General features: G+C 49.0%; 1 protein-coding gene across 6 annotated transcripts in view; it reads left to right on the forward strand.

Moving 5' to 3' along the window:
* The window catches only part of NECTIN1 (nectin cell adhesion molecule 1), a 92,163-nt gene that overhangs the window by 9,320 nt on the left and 64,994 nt on the right, over nucleotides 1-17,849 (forward strand). Inside the window, exon 2 of one of the 6 annotated variants that reach the window (XM_045202987.3) lies at nucleotides 5,673-5,815. The exons of the other annotated variants lie outside the window; for them this stretch is intronic. The gene's annotated coding sequence lies outside the window, so the exon portion shown is untranslated. The remainder of the gene's footprint in view (nucleotides 1-5,672; nucleotides 5,816-17,849) is intronic. 6 annotated transcript variants of the gene reach the window in all.

The raw sequence follows: 17,849 nt of genomic DNA on the forward strand, positions 1-17,849 counted from the left end.
CAAATCTGTGAAGTCAGGCTCAGTGTCCATGATCATACCACTTGCTTAAACTGCCTCTTTTCTGGGTGAGTGGGTAGGAGATGGAGGAAGACAGCTTACTAAGCCTGGAGTAATACAAAACCTTGCTTCCAGAATGCCCACCCCCCCACATAGTGCTACCCCTGCATAGCACCTTATCTCTTACCATCTTTCTCCCTTTGATGCTGCAGAAATAACCTGGTGCACCCCTGGAGTATTTGGGGAGTTATTAGTGCTTATCATCAGAGATTCTCAGTAGTCATTACTGCTGTGTCTTGTGTATACCTTACAAGTACTACAAGTACCATCATCACATTCCTGGTGTATCCTTCCAGTGTCACTTTGTTGTGTCTTGGGAATATGAATGTGGCTTGCTAGAAGAAAATGCCTTGATATTATCATTATTTTATCTCCTGAGTCTTTGGACATCACTGATACCATTTGGGGGCCTCCTACCATGATTCACTGTGTGAGACTAGAGGTGGGTGTAATAGCTTCTTTCAAAGAATCTGCCTGGAACTTCCCCAAGAAGGTGTTCCCAGGCTGACCTCAGATCCTGGATGGGTCCATGGCTCAGCAAGGTGATCCTATGCCAGGGCCTGTCCCAAGCTTCTGGAAGGTTTTGGTCTCTCTTGACCTCACCCAGAATCCCAAAGGGGTCCCACCCTGGGGATAGGAGCAGAGAGAGGGAGGACTTAGGATGTTCACTTGTGCTTGCAGCTTTGATCTTGGATTGAAAGGACTGTTGTTTCCTCTGCCATCGGCAGGTTCAGGAACAGGGAGGGTGGTAGGAGGGGGCAAAGACAACAGCACCCTTGCAGCTGGGGTAGAGAACTGTCCCAGGAAAGAGGATCATGGGAGCAGAAAATCAAAACTGTTCCCAGTGTTGTGGCTGAGGACTAATAGTACACTCCAGCTGGCCCTGAAGATCATCATGTGGACTCAGACCTCACAAACTCTATTCCTTAATTAGGAAGGTAACTCAATTGCAAAAGTCATCTGATATATGTCAGTGCCAAATAGAAATTCGTCCTAAACCCTGTGCTGTTCTCTATTATCCATGCCCCATTAGCTTGAATTACAGAGCAGCCTCTGTGGCCCAGACACAGGTCAGAGCTACGAGGTCGGTTCCTGGGACTGGAATGTGACCTATACCCAGGAACTGCTTGGAAGCAATAGGAGGAAGAAGGGTTTAACACCCACCTGACCTCCATCTAAACCTAAGGATTGCCCTTTTCAGTAGAAAGGGACCAGCTTTGTCCAGAGCCTGCCTGCCCCAGGATGATGCTGTTGAGCTAAGTCATTTTCATATACCTCTTCTCTGCCCTCTGAGCCAGGCTTCCTCTGAGATTTTTGAGTCAATGGCAGAGGTTTCTACAGCAGCTCCTGGGTAAAAACTGGAGTGGAGGCAGGGACAGGCTTCTTCCCCAGTGTAAATACGTAAAATCAGAGCCAAGCAGCCGCACTGCTCTGGATGATCTTATTATGATTGCCTACCTCACCCACCCCTGAACTGTCCTGATCTTATTGGCCTAGATTGCTGCATGTCTCAGAATGATGGATGGACCTACTCCCCCTTCCCAGGCAGGGTGGCCAGCCCTGCTGCCAAGACACCCTTCTATTCAGCCCCTTCCCAGATTTATTCCCTGTGTTTATGGTACCCAGAGAGTAATCAGTACTGAGCAACATGATTATCCCCACTCAGTTGATGAATGGCCCTTTGGAGAACTTACTCAGCAGCCCCCTGCTCCTCTGTGCCTGCTTCTGCCAGGCCCCAGCACCCCACCCACCCTGGTCCTCTCCCAGGAGTCAGATAATGGGCTTCCAGGGGTCAGTACTGAAGGGGGTGGTGATAGAGTAGGGGACGCAGTGACAATTCTTGGCACCCACTTCTCAGCACTGTTTCAGGGATAGCTGGGAAAGATCTCTATGGCTCCCTCTTCCCTCCAGGGAGTCTGGGGCAGAGGGCAGACAGTGCTATCTGGCAGCTTCTCTGGAAACCAGCCCCCAGGGAATGGCCCAATTCTCCTCTCCATCTCCCATCACTCCATTACTTTCATCCCTTGGCATTTGTGTACAGTTTGTGTGGTATTGATAATTTGTGACAGTTTATGTGTTCTTTACAAGTGTTTTTATGTGCTCTGTGTGTGTGAGACAGGTTTATGGTTTATGTGTGCACATGAGGTACATGCTATGTGTGTGCCCAAGGTCACATGTTCTGTGGGGAGACACCTCTACCTGATTGCAGTTTGATTGCTATCTTCTCCCCCCATGGAGGCAAGGGGTTCTCACCCAGCTCCATGGAGTTGGGGGAGAGGCAGACAAAGATAATGATTGTCTGAGGCAGAATCTGCACTGCCCCCCAGCAGCCAGTTGGAGTATGGAGAGGTCATTCTTAGATAATTGTTTTGTCTATAAGATCACAAATAACTGGCTTGGCAATTTTTTCCCCAGAAAATTGACTGAAACCACTGGGCTTTTTTGGAGCCAGTGGTCTCCACCTCTTATTACTAACATGTGCCTGTGTATATATCTGTGTATTATCTTTTCTAAATTTGAATTCCCTTCAATGTAAAATGGGGGCGTGATCATTGGAGGTTTCAAAGAAGTAAATAACTCAAGTGATTAGCACAGTGCCTGGTATGAGCAAGTCTTCATACCACTTGGTTGTTATTAGCTCCTGTGCACCCAGGGACCCTTCATCTAGAAGAAGGTTGGTTCCCTGGGGCTGGAAAACAAGGCTCAGGAGCCCTCCCTGCAGTTCCTGGCCCAGCATGCTGCGTGGGAGTTGGAGAGGAGGGTCCCTCAGCTGGGCTGCTGTGACTTCTGCAAGATGATCAACTCGGGAAGGGTACATTAGGGGCTCAGGCCCACGGGCTCCTGGAAAACCAGGAAGGAACCCCAAAGAGGAGGCTACTCAGGATCTGCCCCCCACAAAGTACCCTCACTCTAATCAGCTCCAGCACTCCTGCCCCAAAGTCCAGGAAGCTTGACTTGGAGCCCCTTCTCCCATATCCCCCAGACTTGCTGCTCCTTGCCACCCTCCCTGGCACCAGACCCCTCCCTAGCAGGGGATTCAGGGCCCAGCAGGATGGCATACTCTCATGCTTCCTCTTCCCTCCTCCAGGTACCTCCAGACTCTCCTAGCCAAACCATGAGGCTGAGCAGGGAGAGATCCCTAGGATTGCCTCCAGGTCACACAGACCAAACAAGCATGAGGACATGCCCCAAATAATAGTTTAAATCACTGTTATCCCATTCTCTCCTGATACCCCAAAGGGCTGGGAGTAGGGGTTGATACTCCAGAACAGCAGCCACAGAAAAGGGAAGGGAAGGGAGGGAAGAGGAGGAGAGGAAACTGGGAGATAAGAACAAGGCCAGGCTGGAGATAGTCTGCAGGGAGGGAGACGGACTGGGAGACGTGGTGCAGGTGAGGAGTTCCAGAGGTGCTTGGGATTCAATAGTGATATAAGATAAAGCCAGAAATTGGCCCCTCAAGTCCAAGAGTCTAGCTGGTTAATAATTGGTAACTCTGGTTAATAAATCATTGGTGTTTTTTCCCTCAATTTTATCTCTCCCACCTCCAACCCTAGATATACTTCTAGGCTATTCCCAAGCCCCTGTAAAGGAGTCCCTGCTTCCACCCCTCCCCTGGGCTACCCGCTCCTTCTTCCTGTCTCCCATCTGGTTTCTGGCCTCCAGAGACATCCTGGTATTTAATCTCCAAGAGAGATTAGAGACCTGTTTTCACTAGCCTCCTTCCATAGGCTCTTTGGATGCTTCTAAATATTTTCTGCTGCAAGGGCAGGCCCTACAACCACCCCAAAGGGCGACCACCCCAAAGGGCATCTCTCTCTAGTTATTCTCCTTGTCAGTGCCATCAGCCCCATTGACTCACTTGACTGGCCAGATGGGGTCCTGGTGTAACCCTGTGGGTAATCCTTTAGATGAGATTAGTCAGTTAACATATGTTCTTTGAGCATCATGTGTGTTCTACCTGGTTCTTTGAGGCAGGTACTGTGTGTAAAGAAAAAGTACTTTAAGCAATGCAAATTGAGATTAAAGGCTTTATTCAAAGGCTGATGTCTCAGGAGGCACCTGAAGACCAGGTAACCCTGCCATGTATCAAAGCAGAATTGGAGGTTTAGAGTGAGGAGGAGAGTGAACCACATGTCCTTGAGGTTGGCCTTCTGGTGGCATTGTCATCTCTAACTACTGGACAGCTTCCCAGTGGAGGATGCCCAGGTTTCTATGCCTCTTCCTCAGGGTCCTTGGTGCAATCCCATCCTGATGTCTGTCTGAATAGTTCTTTCTAGGGCTGTTTTTGTAGGTCATGGGGTCAGGGTAGGGGGAGGTGGCAAAGAAAGGACAAAAGGGAAAGGAGGCAAGACCTGAAGCAAGGGACACAGAAACCTCTCCTGCCTGTTTTAATCCTCTGCACGAACTGGGGCTAGGAGTCAAGTAGTGATGTCCTGTATACAAATCAGTATCATCACTGTTCCCTAGGTGGTGCACAGGGCTGTGAAGGAGACACTGACTCACACCTGGGGGCATCCCTGGGAGAATGACCTTGATACTGAGACCTGGAGGTGGAGTAGGAGTGGCTGGAGGATGCTGCAGAGGAGAGTGACCACAGCAGCCTGAGGGAGGCCAGAAATGGGCACACGTGGAAGAAGGCTAACATCTCCTAGAGTGTCTTCTGGATGGGGGAGAGAGAATCTATGAATGTAGGAGAGACAGGGAGGATGTGGGACATAAGAGAACAATTGCCCAAAATGTTCTGTCCAACTCCAGCCAGACCCGCACCCTGGGCCAACTTTTCTGACCTCCCATTGGATACTGCAGCCTTATGCTTTGTGTACAGCCCAGAGCCACCTCACCCTTCTTTTCCTAGAACACAGCCCATGATGAACTCTTCCCTTTCTGTGCTCAGAACCCCAGTTCTGCCATCCTCTGCAGCTGTGACTCCTCTCCTTTACCCTCCGTATCTGATTTATTACCTGTTTTTATTGGTTTGTTTCTGCAGGACCCCTCCCCAGTGCTACCACCACCCGACTCTGAGACATCCTGGAGCCTCTCCCTCTCTCTGTGTAGCCTGCACACCATCAGAGCGAGAAGATTACACATCATGCTCCTGCTCTGTCTGAGCCCTTGTGAGCTCCCCAGTGCTGCTCACTTAAGTACAGACCCATGATCTAGGCCAGCACTATTGATTTTAGGCCAGGCAGTTCTTTGCTGTGTGGGATTGTCCTGTGCATTGGAGGATGTTTAGTGGCATCAATGGCCTCTACTCACTAGATATTAGTAGCATCCTTTTCCTCCCCCCACCATGTGACAATAAAAAAATTTTTATATACTGCTTAATGTCCCAGGGTAGAGGGTGGGAGGGCAAAGTCACCCCCAGTTGAGAACCACTGGTCTAGGTTCTTGGCTGTGGCCGGAACCTACTTTTCAAAAAATATCTCCCACTGCTAGGTTCCAGCCAAAGTTAGCTCCCTGCTCTTCCACTCCTGCCCCTGTGCCTTGGCTCCTGCTGCTGGCTGAGCCCAGAGCCCCAGAATATCCACCTGTGAAATAACTAGTTCCCAAATAGCTCCCTCCTCTGAGACCACCCTCCCTGTCTCATAATACTTTCTCTCTTCTCTTCACCCTAGACCCTGAGCACTTTGAAAGAGAGGACTCAACCTTAAAAACTCTGCAAGCTCTAGTTTAGTGCCTTATACCCAGTAGGTGCTCCATAAGTGCACAGTAAACTGTTGGAAGTTGGCTGGCTGGCTTCCCCTCTTTCTCAACCCCAGTAAGTTATGAGGTTTTCTTTTTTTGTTTGTTTGTTTACTGTTTTTTAATATTTTATTTTTATTTTTATTGTTGTTCAGTTACAGTTGTATGCCTTTTCTCCCCATCCCTCCACTCCACCCCAGCCAAACCCACCTCCCTCCCCCACCTTCACCCTCCCCCTTGATTTTGTCCATGTGTCCTTTATAGTAGTTCCTGAAAACCCCTCTCCCCACTATCCCTTCCCCACTCCCCTCTGGCTATTGTTAGATTGTTCTTAACTTCAATGTCTCTGGTTATATTTTGTTTGCTTTTTACTTTTGTTGATTATGTTCCAGTTAAAGGTGAGATCATATGGTATTTGTCCCTCACCTTCTGGCTTATTTCACTTAGCATAATGCTCTCCAGTTCCATCCATGCTGTTGCAAAGGATATAAGCTCCCATCACTAGCCATCAGAGAGATGCAAATTAAAACCACAATGAGGTACCATCTCACACCAGTCAGAGTGGCCAACATAAACAAATCAACAAATGTTGGAGAGGATCTGAAGAAAAGGGAACCCTAGTACATTGTTGGTGGGAATGCAGACTGGTGAGGCCACTGTGGAAAACAGTACGGAATTTCCTCAGAAAACTACAAATGGAACTGCCCTTTGACCCAGCAATTCCGCTGCTGGCATTATACCCTAAGAACCCTGAAACACCAATCCAAAAGAACCTATGCACCCCAATGTTCATAGCAGCACAATTTACAATAGCCAAGTACTGGAAGCAACCTAAGTGCCCATCAGCAAATGAGTGGATCAAAAATCTGTGGTACATTTACACAATGGAATTCTATGCAGCAGAGAGAAAGAAGTTATGAGGTTTTCTTCTTCTGCATACCTTTCTGTTTTCTTGGCACTTTGTTTAAACCCCATGGCCAAGATGGGAAAACTTCTCATGGTTCCCTCTCTCCTGACACATCCCATACCCACTCATGTTGTTTGCAGCAAACAAAAGCATCTTTTTTCATTTAGTCAGCATTTACTAACTACCTCCTATGCGTTGAGCCCTGGGGACTAGGGGCTCTGTGGTTATATGTCTGAAGTTGTGCGTCGATGTGTGGCTTTGCAGGCAGGTGTATGCTACCACATTTCTATGTGTGGGTATTAGTGTTTGAGTCACATATTAGGCCACCTATACCCAAGGTTGTTCTGGAGTCTTCCCTTCCACTAGCTACTCTGCACTCCAAAGTCTACTTACAACGGGCTTGTCCTCTCTACACGCCATCTCTCACCTTTCATTCTACCAGGCCTGTGCTTTTGCTGTCCCTTTTGCTTGGAGGACCCTACCACACTGCCTGGCAAACTCCCACTCAGCCTTCAAGGCCCTTCCTTCTCTTATCTCCCAATTTATCATTTCCTCCTACTATTGTCAGGCACTTCCTGCCATATTGTTAGTTAATTTATCCTGTGTCCTTGAGCCTGTGACCTTATCACTTGTGTGTGTGTGTATAATCCCTACTTTCAGGTACTGGATAGATTCATATTTATTTATTAAGTAAAATGAATTAAATTACTATATTTTCCAAAGTGTTTTCTTTGGACAGTTCTAAGAGTGTGTCTCTGCTGAATGACTTTAGTTAACCTTTGTGCACATGATCCCATGTGTTTCTGTGCATGTAAACATGCACATACATATACATATCTACATATACAGAACTATTTGCACATCTGTGCTTTGGTGTGAAAATATGCATGTAGGTATCTTTGTTTCAGTGTTTCTGTAGATCCACATGTGTGCCCTGCACCTTCGAGAATTGAAGAGGTGGGGGTAGGAATAACTACCCACCTCCAGGCAGCATTCTCCATCTATGTGAGATCCCTCACCCTCCCAGAAACTCTTTCTGATCTAGCCCCTGCTCTGCTGGAAGTGACCAGAGGCTTCCTCTCCACTCTGAGGTAGGCTAGGGTGGGCAGGTGTGGTTGTGGGGCAGAGTCCTCTGTGGCCTAGTCATATCACACCCCCTTTCTGATCCATCTCTGCCCTGTTTAATTGGAATTTGGCTAGTGGAGACCATCTGTTCTATTCCAGCCTGTTTCCATGACAACCAACTGGCTTGAGACTGAGATTTGTAGTGAGAGAAGTGGCCCGAGGCATGCTGGGAAAAAATCACTGAAGTCCTCCCCTCAAACCTGCTCTGCCTCACCTTCTCTTCTCTGCCCTGTCCTTACTACTAAGCCTAGAGTAAAAATAAAGTTAATTGCCTGCCAGGGAATCGGGAGTCCCACAGCATCACTCTCCCATCCCAACCCCATCCCTGCTCTTGTCATCACACAGACTGGGTATCTAACCCTGCCCTTCTGCCCGTACCTAAGACTGAAGGGGAACCTTGGGGCATGAAAGCCTGTAGTTTGTGCCTAGCCTCAGCCACCCCTGCCTCCATACCAATTCCTCACTCCATCCAGGCACCTCAAAATCTCCTTTAACCAGGGCTCTCTCTCACACACACTCCACTTTACAATATCAGAAATTTCAACCCACTGTGATGGCTGATATTTTGCCCCCTCCCCAGCCTGTGTCTAGGGAACCCCAGTTCCCACAGACCATCTAGGTGATAGGGCTTGGAGAGTAGGGTCTTTGCTTCCCTCCCCTTGGAATGAACACTCTTACAGCCCCACACGAAGGATTCTGTTGGAGCCCCTTGTCCCAGGACTACCCTCACTGCCCTCACCCCGCCCCAGTGAATAGAGTGGGCCCTGGCAAGTGACAGTGGATAGTCCCTGGATTCCCTGTTGTCTTCCTCCGATCCTGACTAAGGACTAATTCTGTTGGGGTGGGGAGCACTGGAAAGATCCTGGGACCCCCACCTTGGGCAAGCTCCCTCCTGCCCTCACATACTCTGAAAGGCCCTGACACACTTGGTTGCGAGCAAGGCTTTTTGTCTCCTATTTCTGGACAGACTGTTCTCTTTGCATGGTGTTATTTTCGGCCCTAATTTCTCCACCTATGGCAAAGCCTCTTCCATGACTGCTCTGTTATCAGGGGACCTGCCTGTCTTCAAAAATAAGTGGTGCTGCTTGTCAGATGGCCTGTCTGTCACTCTGGTCTTAGGCATAATGTTCCACCACACCTCTTGGATATGGGGGTAAGAGGAAGCCTGCCCAAGGTGGGGGCCCCAGGACATCTCCACTGCTCCCCACCCCAACAAAATCAGTCCTGGGTGGGAAGTAAGGAAGACAACAGTCTGGGATCTCAGATGGCCATCACTCAGAGCAGCTGTGCTAAGCAGGGGACCCCCTGCATTTGAGGAATGCTGCAGCTTTGCAGAGGTCTCCCAGTAGACTGTTTGCTTCCTTTAAGGGTAGGGTCTAGCTCCCCACTAACAGTCCTACTTCATTTTTATATTGAAATATAATTCATATACCATAAAATTCACCCTTTTAAAGTGTACAAGGTAGTGGGTTTTAGTATATTCACAAAGTTGTACAGCCAACACCCATTTCCTAATATAAAACTTTTTCATTACCCCCAAAGGAAACCATGTACCCATGTACCCATTTTCAGTCACTCCCCATTTTTTCTCCTCCCACCCCCTGGCAACCACTAATCTGCTTCTGTGTCTATGTCTTTGCCATGGACTCATATACTTTGTGGTCTTTTGTGACTGGAGTCTTTTACTTAGCATTCCATATCATTATCCTTTCCATCTCACTAACCTGCTTAAAGAGCATCAGTTACTACGCCCAGTTATCAGTAGGCACCCAGTTACTACATGGTGAAGTGCAGACCCTTGTCTAATTCAAAGCCCTTTTTAGGCTGGTTGGTGCCCACATCCCATTTACCTCTGCACCAAAAAGCCAATGCTGTAGCCACATCCATGCTTTTAAACACACTCTTTTCTTGTGCACCTGAAGCCTGTATAATTTTGTTAACCAGTGTCATCCCGATACATTAAATTAAAAGAAAAAACAACTTCTTCCTATTCCCTGTTCTCCCTCTGATGGATTCCTGCTTATTCTGCAAGACCCAGTTAAAAACCTCACTCTTCTGTGATTCTTCCATCACTCTCAGAATCACTCCTCCTTCTGAACTCCCATTGCTTATAGTTCATACTCTGAAGAAAAAAAAAACCACACTTATCACTCAGTAATTATTTGTTTTCACATATGGGTCCCCTGCTAGACTGAGCTTCTAGAGAAAAAGAGAAAAGCATTCTTCTTACTCCTATACCTTCCTTCTTCTTGCCACTCCCACCATCACCTCTACCCAGATGAAGCTAGCACAGTGTTTTGCACATAATATGTACTCAGTAATGCTCAAGACAAATACCAAAGGAATAGAAGCACCAAAACCAGTAGATTTCATCTGGGAGATGTGAGCCTGGAGAAGTACCTAGAAGGCGGGGAGGCTTGGGCAACCTGGCATAGTAGAGGTTAAATGGGACTGGCTAAGTCTGGGAGCTGCCTAATGGATCCTCAGACATGAGAAAAGTTGGGGAGGAGTGGTTCCCTCAGCTTCTGTGGAGCACCTAGGTAGTCACTGGCATGAGAGATGGGGTAGAAGGTTTGGCAAAGGGAGTGTCAGGGGTAGGAACAGAATGGCAAGGGCAGTAAAAGAGAGCATGAGGGGTGACCCTTAGCCAGAAAAGGAACACAGTGGACACAGAAGAAGATGGTGCTCCTAAAAGCATGTGAGAGCCAGTACCTAAAATACCCTAGAGGAGAGAATCCAGCATGGGAGAGGGAGAGGACAGCATGAGGCTTAGGCTGTTAGGATGAGCAGGAGCCCATTGTAAGGGTGGTGGCCTTTACAGCTGTGTCTGACAAAAATGTTCACATCTTTCAAGGGTCATTTAGGGAGGGACTGACTGTCCCTGACCATACCAGCCATCAGGGGTGTCAGTAGCCCTGCTGTCCTTGTCAGATGGAAACTACTAGAAGGCAAACAATGGATTCTAAAACTGTCTCCTTCCTCACCCAGCCCCATGGGGAAGAATTGAGGAACAGGGATGGATTTGGGTTCCCTGCCACTTACTAGCTTTGTGCCTTGGACTATCTACTTTACCTTTGGCCCTCAGTTTCTCCTCTTATGAATATTGACCAACTGAGTATAAAAGCAGGATTATACGTATTCTAAGGGTTTTCATGTGGATTAAATGAGATAGGGCGAACAAATGTTCCAAATGGGCTGTGTGAACATTTATTTTCACATGTGCTATCAGCACAAATTAATTGAGTGAAAGAAGTAGAAGCCCAGAGTTTCTACTTTGAAGGAATCATTGAGGTCCCTTCTTTTTTTCTTGTCTTTTCTCATTTCCAAGAGATTAGAAACCCTGCCGGGGATCATTCCAAGCTGTTTATTTGAAATAAGCTTGAAAGCAATCAGTACTATATTTTCTGGGGGATAAGGGACAAACTTAGCTTCCACTGTTACTCTTAGGGTACAATGTGTAGAGAAAAGATATAGTGGTGCTTGGGTGGAGGCATCTTTCTGGGCACCCAGCAGTTCTGAAGCAGAGGAAAGTCTCTATCCTTCCTGCTACTAGTGGGTGGGTGTGGTGCTGGGGCTGGGACTGAGGTGAGGCCATCAGCCTTCTCTGCAGGGAGTCATCAGAGCTGCTAGCCCTCCCCACACTGGGATCCAGTTCCCAAGCAGGTTGCCAAGAAGACCTTCTGCCTCTGCAGAAACAAAGTCATCTAATTGCTTTTTATCTGGGGCTTTCAGTTGCTGGTGTTGGTGCTGAATTGTAAGGGAAGACAATATCTTTCCCTTTCAGTGAAAGTTATTTGATCTCTGTGTGTCAGAGGAAAGCTAGTGTCCAGGGAAGAGGTAGGACAGAAGGGAAAGGTAGGAGAAAGGAGCCAGGCCCTGCCTCCCAGCCTGCCAAGGGGAAGCATGAAGAGAGCTTTATTTCTCCCAATAACAATCATAAATAAAGGGGAACAAGCATCTTTCTTGTCTTGGCTCAAGGCCATTGTTTTGTGCAGGGCTTCTACCTCACCCCTGTACCTCCCAGCCTTCCTTTCAAGCCCAAGATGGGGAAGACAGCTTGTCTGCTGGGAGAGGGAATAGGCTGCCAGCTGTCCCACCTGGAGAGTTAGGGGAGGTGGAGAGGTGGGCACCTGAGTCCTAGATACACCACCCATCCCACCCACCTCTGCCCTGTTTCTGGTCTTGGCTGTCATTGTTACAGCCTCAGAGCTAGCCTCCTGCCCCCCACCCCCTACAGTGTGTTCTCAGCAGCCTTAGCAGTCAGTGTGTTCCACTTCTGCTCACACTGTCCAGTGGCTCCCATCTTGCTCAGAGGAGAAGCCCAGGCCTTCATAATCTGGCCCCTGCATCTCTCCCCTCCAGCTATAGCAGCCACACTTATAGGCACACTCCTACCTTATATCCTGGGCACCTCTTACTCCCTCTGCAAGCAATGTTCTTCTCCCAGATAGCCACATGGTTGACATTTGGTTCCTGGCTCAAATGTCCTTTCTTTCAATGTGGCCTTCCTGGCCACCCTTGATCTAAAAGTAATTAGTCCTCTGTACACACACAGCCTCCTTCAATCCTGCTTGCAACAGCTTGCTCCATCGCTGACAGTGCCCCTCTTCCTGCAGGCATTACAGCATCTATAGAGCACTCTCACCTTGTCCTCCTAGCAGCCTCCAAGGTCAAGGTGGATATCTCTGTTTTACATTTAAGGAAAGTTCAGACAGGCTCAGGACTTGCTGGAGAATTGCACATGGGAGTGGCAGGCTCTTAGCCAGAGCTGTCCACATTTTCCACAGAAGCCCCCCCTGGCTATAAGTAGAATGTCCACGCCCTCTTCCAGTCTCGGGTTTGATACCCTGGCCCAGGGTTCATGCTGCCTTATCTTGGGAGCTGCTTTCCACCCACAGCCAAGGCTAGTCTGGGTCTTGCCCATGTTCCTGCTCATCTGGGTCCCCTACCTCCTGAGAATGCACTCAGACACAGTTTATCTGTGCCTTCTTCTGCATCTGTCCACCTGGCTGGAGAGAGCCTCCTGGTAGTGCCAGGGTGTTCTCAGTGACCCCATGGCCTGCCTTTACCCCAAGGAGGAGAGTCAGACCAGCTATGAGCCCTCACAACACTTAGCTATAGATGGAAAAGTGAAAGCTAGGAAGCCTAGGGGACATCTTACTATGTTCAGGGTTGCCCTCTGTCCCCAGAAGCCCTTTTCTCGCAGTTCTGGGCTCTCCCCCCCTCAAGAAACACTGGGGTAGTCTGGGAAGTATTCAGAGGGAAGAGGGAGACAGCCCTGCCCTCAGGTGCACTTGCCTGAATGTGGCAACTGCTAGGGAATAGCAGCTGTATGGCCTTGGGCAAGCCCCCAGGAACTTTCCTTTCACCCCTCTGTATAGTAAGGCAGGGTCCCTGAGTGGGGAGCTAGTGGGCCTCACTGGAGCAGGCTTCCTGGAGGAACAGTAACTGGTCTTGGAGAAGAGACATGGAGTGGACAGTATTGGAGGGCCAAGCCCACATTGAATTAACCTGACAGTGAGCCACCTTGCATTTACATGATCCTTTTGAAACTTCACATTAAGGATTGAAGAGGATAGTTACTTTAACCATAATCCAGGATGATGGGGATCAAATATGAGAGTCAGATAGGAAGCAGGTTTGCTACTATGGGCCAAGTGAGCTTTGGGGAAAGAGCATCATCATTTCCTCTTTTGGGGAAAGAGCACCTTCCTCAGAGGCTGAGGAAGGTGCTCTGTCTCAGCCACTTGCTGACCAACTCACCCTTGGCACGCTCTGGCCTCAGTGTCCCATCTGCACGCAGGAGGGTTGGATTAGTTGTTCCTGTGCTATCTCTTCTGGCCCATCCTGGTACACAGTGGATATGTACAGGACCAATGACAGGCTCCACCAGTAGGCCAAGTCCAAGGCACTCAGGGACCAAGAAGGGCACAAGAGAATGAGGTACTGGGACTTCCCAGGTCCAGCTAGTCTCTGAGCTCTGGAGATGTCCAAGTGCCTTTGCTGTAAAACATTTCTTTGTCCCTTTGGCATCCAGCATGAAGCCTTTCCTGACTACCTTTAGGCCTCTAGTATTTAGGATACAATGAAGTCAGGAGGGGAAACTTGTGGTTGGAACTGGCCCCTCAAACCTGCCTGGGCCCCAGACTCTTTCCACTGAAATGGGTAAGCTTTGAGATACCTTGGCCTTCCAGGCATGTAGGCATCAATGAATTCTTAAGTGATGGATCACTTGCATGCAGGCCCTGGCATGGTGCTGGGGCCCAGTTTGAGCAGGCAGTTGCCATTCATGTTCTCATGGACCTTGTGGTCTAGTGAGGGATAGACATTGAACAAGTTATTTTGGGCCAAAGGAGATGGCCTGGTGGGAACACGCAGCAATGAGGTTGAACCCAGTCTAGGGCCCCTGAAGGATAAGTGGGCTCTGGAGGGAGAGGAAAAAGAAAAGGGAAGAGTGCATAGGCAGACCCTGTATCAACAGAAGGCATGGGTGCCATTAGGGGTTGGGAAGGCATGGTGGCCAGCAGCACCCCAAGTTAACATTTACTGAGCACGTCTACTCCAGGTTCTGCTCTCAGTGCTTTGCTTATAGAAATTTACTTAGTCTTCCCAACAATCTACAAGGAAGTTACTACTTCCGCTTCATTTTTATATATGAGGAAACAAACAAGTACTGAAAGTCAGAGGTCACACAGCTAGCCAGTAACAGAACTGAGATTTGAACCCAGGAGCCTGGAGCCAAAGCCTCTCTGTTATACAGCTAGAGAGAATGTGGGCTTCAGAAAATGCCCCTGAGGAGGTAGGACCAGGAGCGGGGCAAGTGACAGGGCCAAGCCCAGCCAAAAATCAAAAGTGAAGCTATACTGTCTTCCAGCAGCAGAGCTGGTGTGGCAGCACACAGGCACCTCTTCCTCCATCCCTGGTTTGGCCTGGATGGCATCTGGCGATGGCTGACCCTTTCCTGGGCTCTGTATCAAAAGGCCTGGGGAATTGCACTTGCTCTTCAGCAAGAGGGATCAAGGTTAAACAGCAGGAAGATTTCCCAGCTGTCATGACCATACGCTATTAAAACAGGCAGCCAAGGGAGGTAGAGAAGGTCAGTGCGTTGGTTGCTCAGAGCCACAGAAGAGGTGAATGGACACAGGTTAAGGTTACAGGGGTGTCCAACCTTTTGGCATCTCTGGGCCACACTGGAAAAAGAAGAGTTGTCTCAGGCCACACATTAAATACATTGTGACACATCACAAAAAATCTTATGTTTTAAGTAAATTTATGATTCTGTATTGGGCCACATTCACAGCCATCCTGGGCTGTATGAGCCCTGCAGGCTGCAGATTGGATACCCCTGGTAGGATGACCCCTCCTGCTGGGTTGCAGCTTGGCACTGAAAGTGAGATAATATCAGACAAATGGAAGACACTGTCCCATAGAAAGAAGAGACTATCAGCCATCCCCACCTTGGTCCCACCCTCTTCCTTGGACCCTGTCTGCCCCAGCCCTGACATCAGACTTCATTAAATTACATTTTCCCAGAGCTGGGCAGGCTTGTGACAGAATGACTCAACACCAGCTTGCTACAACTGTCACCCCTAGAGCCAGCAGGCATACAGGGAGATAATTGGGAGTGGTTTGACAGCTTAATGTCTGGGGTTGGCTTCCGGAAGCAGTGGCAGGGTAGGGTGGGTGCAGGTAGTCAGCAAGGAGAAGGCACATTGGTATGGGCTGAACCTGTCTTCAGACTGACCCACCACTACCACCTTTCCCTTCCATTTCCCTAGCCACAGCTTGTTGGGCAGGGAGAAAAGGCACAGGGAAGGAAATTAGATCTAGAGAATAAATTAGGCTCTCTCTATTAATTTGTCAGAATTAATTAACATCTCCCCCAGATTGATCTCCTCTTCAGATACACCCCTGGTCAGGAAGAAGGAAGGAACCTGGAAGAAGCCAGACTTTGGGCTTTGGGGTCTCATTCTAGGGACTGCAAGCAAGAGGGACCCCGCTAAGTCATGTTGTGCACTTACTGAGGTGCCAAGTCCCATTATGGATGACACCTTGGTGTGGAGCCCCAGAAAACCTCTAGCACCAAGTATCAGCTTTTTCATCTCTCAGAGCTTCCACCACTCCATCGGTGAAACCAAGGTAATGCCTGCCTCATCCAGGGATGTTGGGAGAATGCGAAGTACCCAGTTACCTGCTTGGTGCAAAGGCAGCTCTTAGGGACTTTACTTTGGGAGATGGAACTTAAGTAAAGCACTGGAGAGGTCTGAAGAGTTCCTTCATACTCACAAGGTCATTTTGGTTTGACCCTAATAATAATCTCAGGAGGTGTTAAAAAGCAGTCATTGGTATTCCCATTTCACAGTGTCAAAAAAGAAACACAGAGTGATTAAATCCATACCGGGACCACACTAAGGATCAATATAGAGGCAAGATCAGAACTTGGCTGAGCAAGTGCTCTGCTCCCTGGCCTGGGTCTGTCCCACCCTACCCCCATCCATGGGCTCTGCAGAGACCTGACTCACTGCCACAGTCTCACTTACTAACAGATACCTCACTCACTGGGTGTGAGTTCAGGTCTCAAGCCGAGAAGCCTCTCCCAGCTACCAAAGTCCGGGCACTTCTGCAGATAGCCACTTGACTTGGGCAAGAGCCTGGATTCGTTGGCTAGAATTGGTACTTTCCCTTCTGTACACCCCCACACCTCCACTCCTGCCCCAGAACAGGGCGAATGCTTGCAATTTCAGAGACCCACCAGCTCTGAGAAATGCCTTTCTATGCCAAGCACGAAACAAGCCCTTGAGAATCAGCCACACCTTATTTGTAAGTCTCAGAGGGTTGCAAAATCCAGTATGTTCCCTATCCTGCCATGACATGATAGCATCTCAGAGAGTCTATTTCTGCCCACCAGCAGCTCCTAGACCCCTGGGAGCACCTGGAGGCGAACACTCCCGACCCCAGAAGCAACTCCCAAGCTGGCCAAGCTGGAGTGAACCTGCAGGAAGCATCAATTGACCAGGTCCTGTATCTTAAATGTGGAAACTGAGGCCTAGAAAGATAAAGTCACATGCTTATTTCACTGATTAATGGCAGTACCAGGATTAGAACCTGGGTTTCCCAGGCCCCTTTCATGAAGCAGGTGTTGGTGCTTGGTAAATTTATCATAACAAAATGAATTTGTCATATCAGGGACCATCAGAGCCAAGAACAGGCTGAGGGGCTGTGACAGTCGGACAGTGCAATGTCCTGGGAGGGTGGGACATATTCCCAGTGGGGCCAGACCACAGCCCCCATCCAGGGGCAAGGTCATTCCCTCCACCCACTCCAGGCCTGTGGGCAAAGTTCTCAGGAGGGGCCTCACCCCCACCCCACAGGGCATACACTCCTGTTCATACCTTCAGATCATGAACGGGTAGCAATGGGCACCTCTTCTCCAGCACCACAGTTCTCTTCTCACAGTTTGTCTCATTCAATGCCCCCACAAGTCTGCCAGTGCATGTGTGGTGGTAATTATAATTCCCACTGTACAGAGGGGAACAGAGACCCAGACAGTCTCTAGAGCCTGTTTTCCCATCTTGTTGCGCCTGAAAAGCAGTCTCATTCCAGGGGCCTTGGAGAGGAGTGGTAACCCAGTGAGCAGATCTGGGTTTTCATTCTGGCTCCACCATTAACTGTCTATGGCAGTCCCTAGTACCACTGGGCCTCAGTTTCCTTAGCTGTTTCCTAATGCCTGCTCTGGAAGGTCATGCTGAGGACTTAGGAGGTAGGTGAGCCAATGCCCAGTGAGTCTACCCAGTGTCTTTCAAAAGGCCCTACCCCAAGTTTCTGCAACTTCCCATCACACATTTGTGGGTGATGAGGGAGAAGGGAGAGATGTTGGAATAGGGCCCTCCCAGCCATCCTGTGACTCCAGCAAGGCCCATAGGCCCAGCCACACCTGTCTGCCTGAGGTGCCAGAGAGCAGGGGTGTGACAAGCAGCTCAGATGGGGGCCTCTGCTCTTCAGGACTCAGGGCTGGGCACTGACAGTACTAGGTGTGGCTGGTGTGGGGTGGCAGGGAGAAGGATACAGGGAGTGGGAG

The sequence above is a fragment of the Desmodus rotundus genome, chromosome 5, assembly GCF_022682495.2.
Source record: "Desmodus rotundus isolate HL8 chromosome 5, HLdesRot8A.1, whole genome shotgun sequence".
NCBI lineage: Eukaryota > Metazoa > Chordata > Mammalia > Chiroptera > Phyllostomidae > Desmodus > Desmodus rotundus.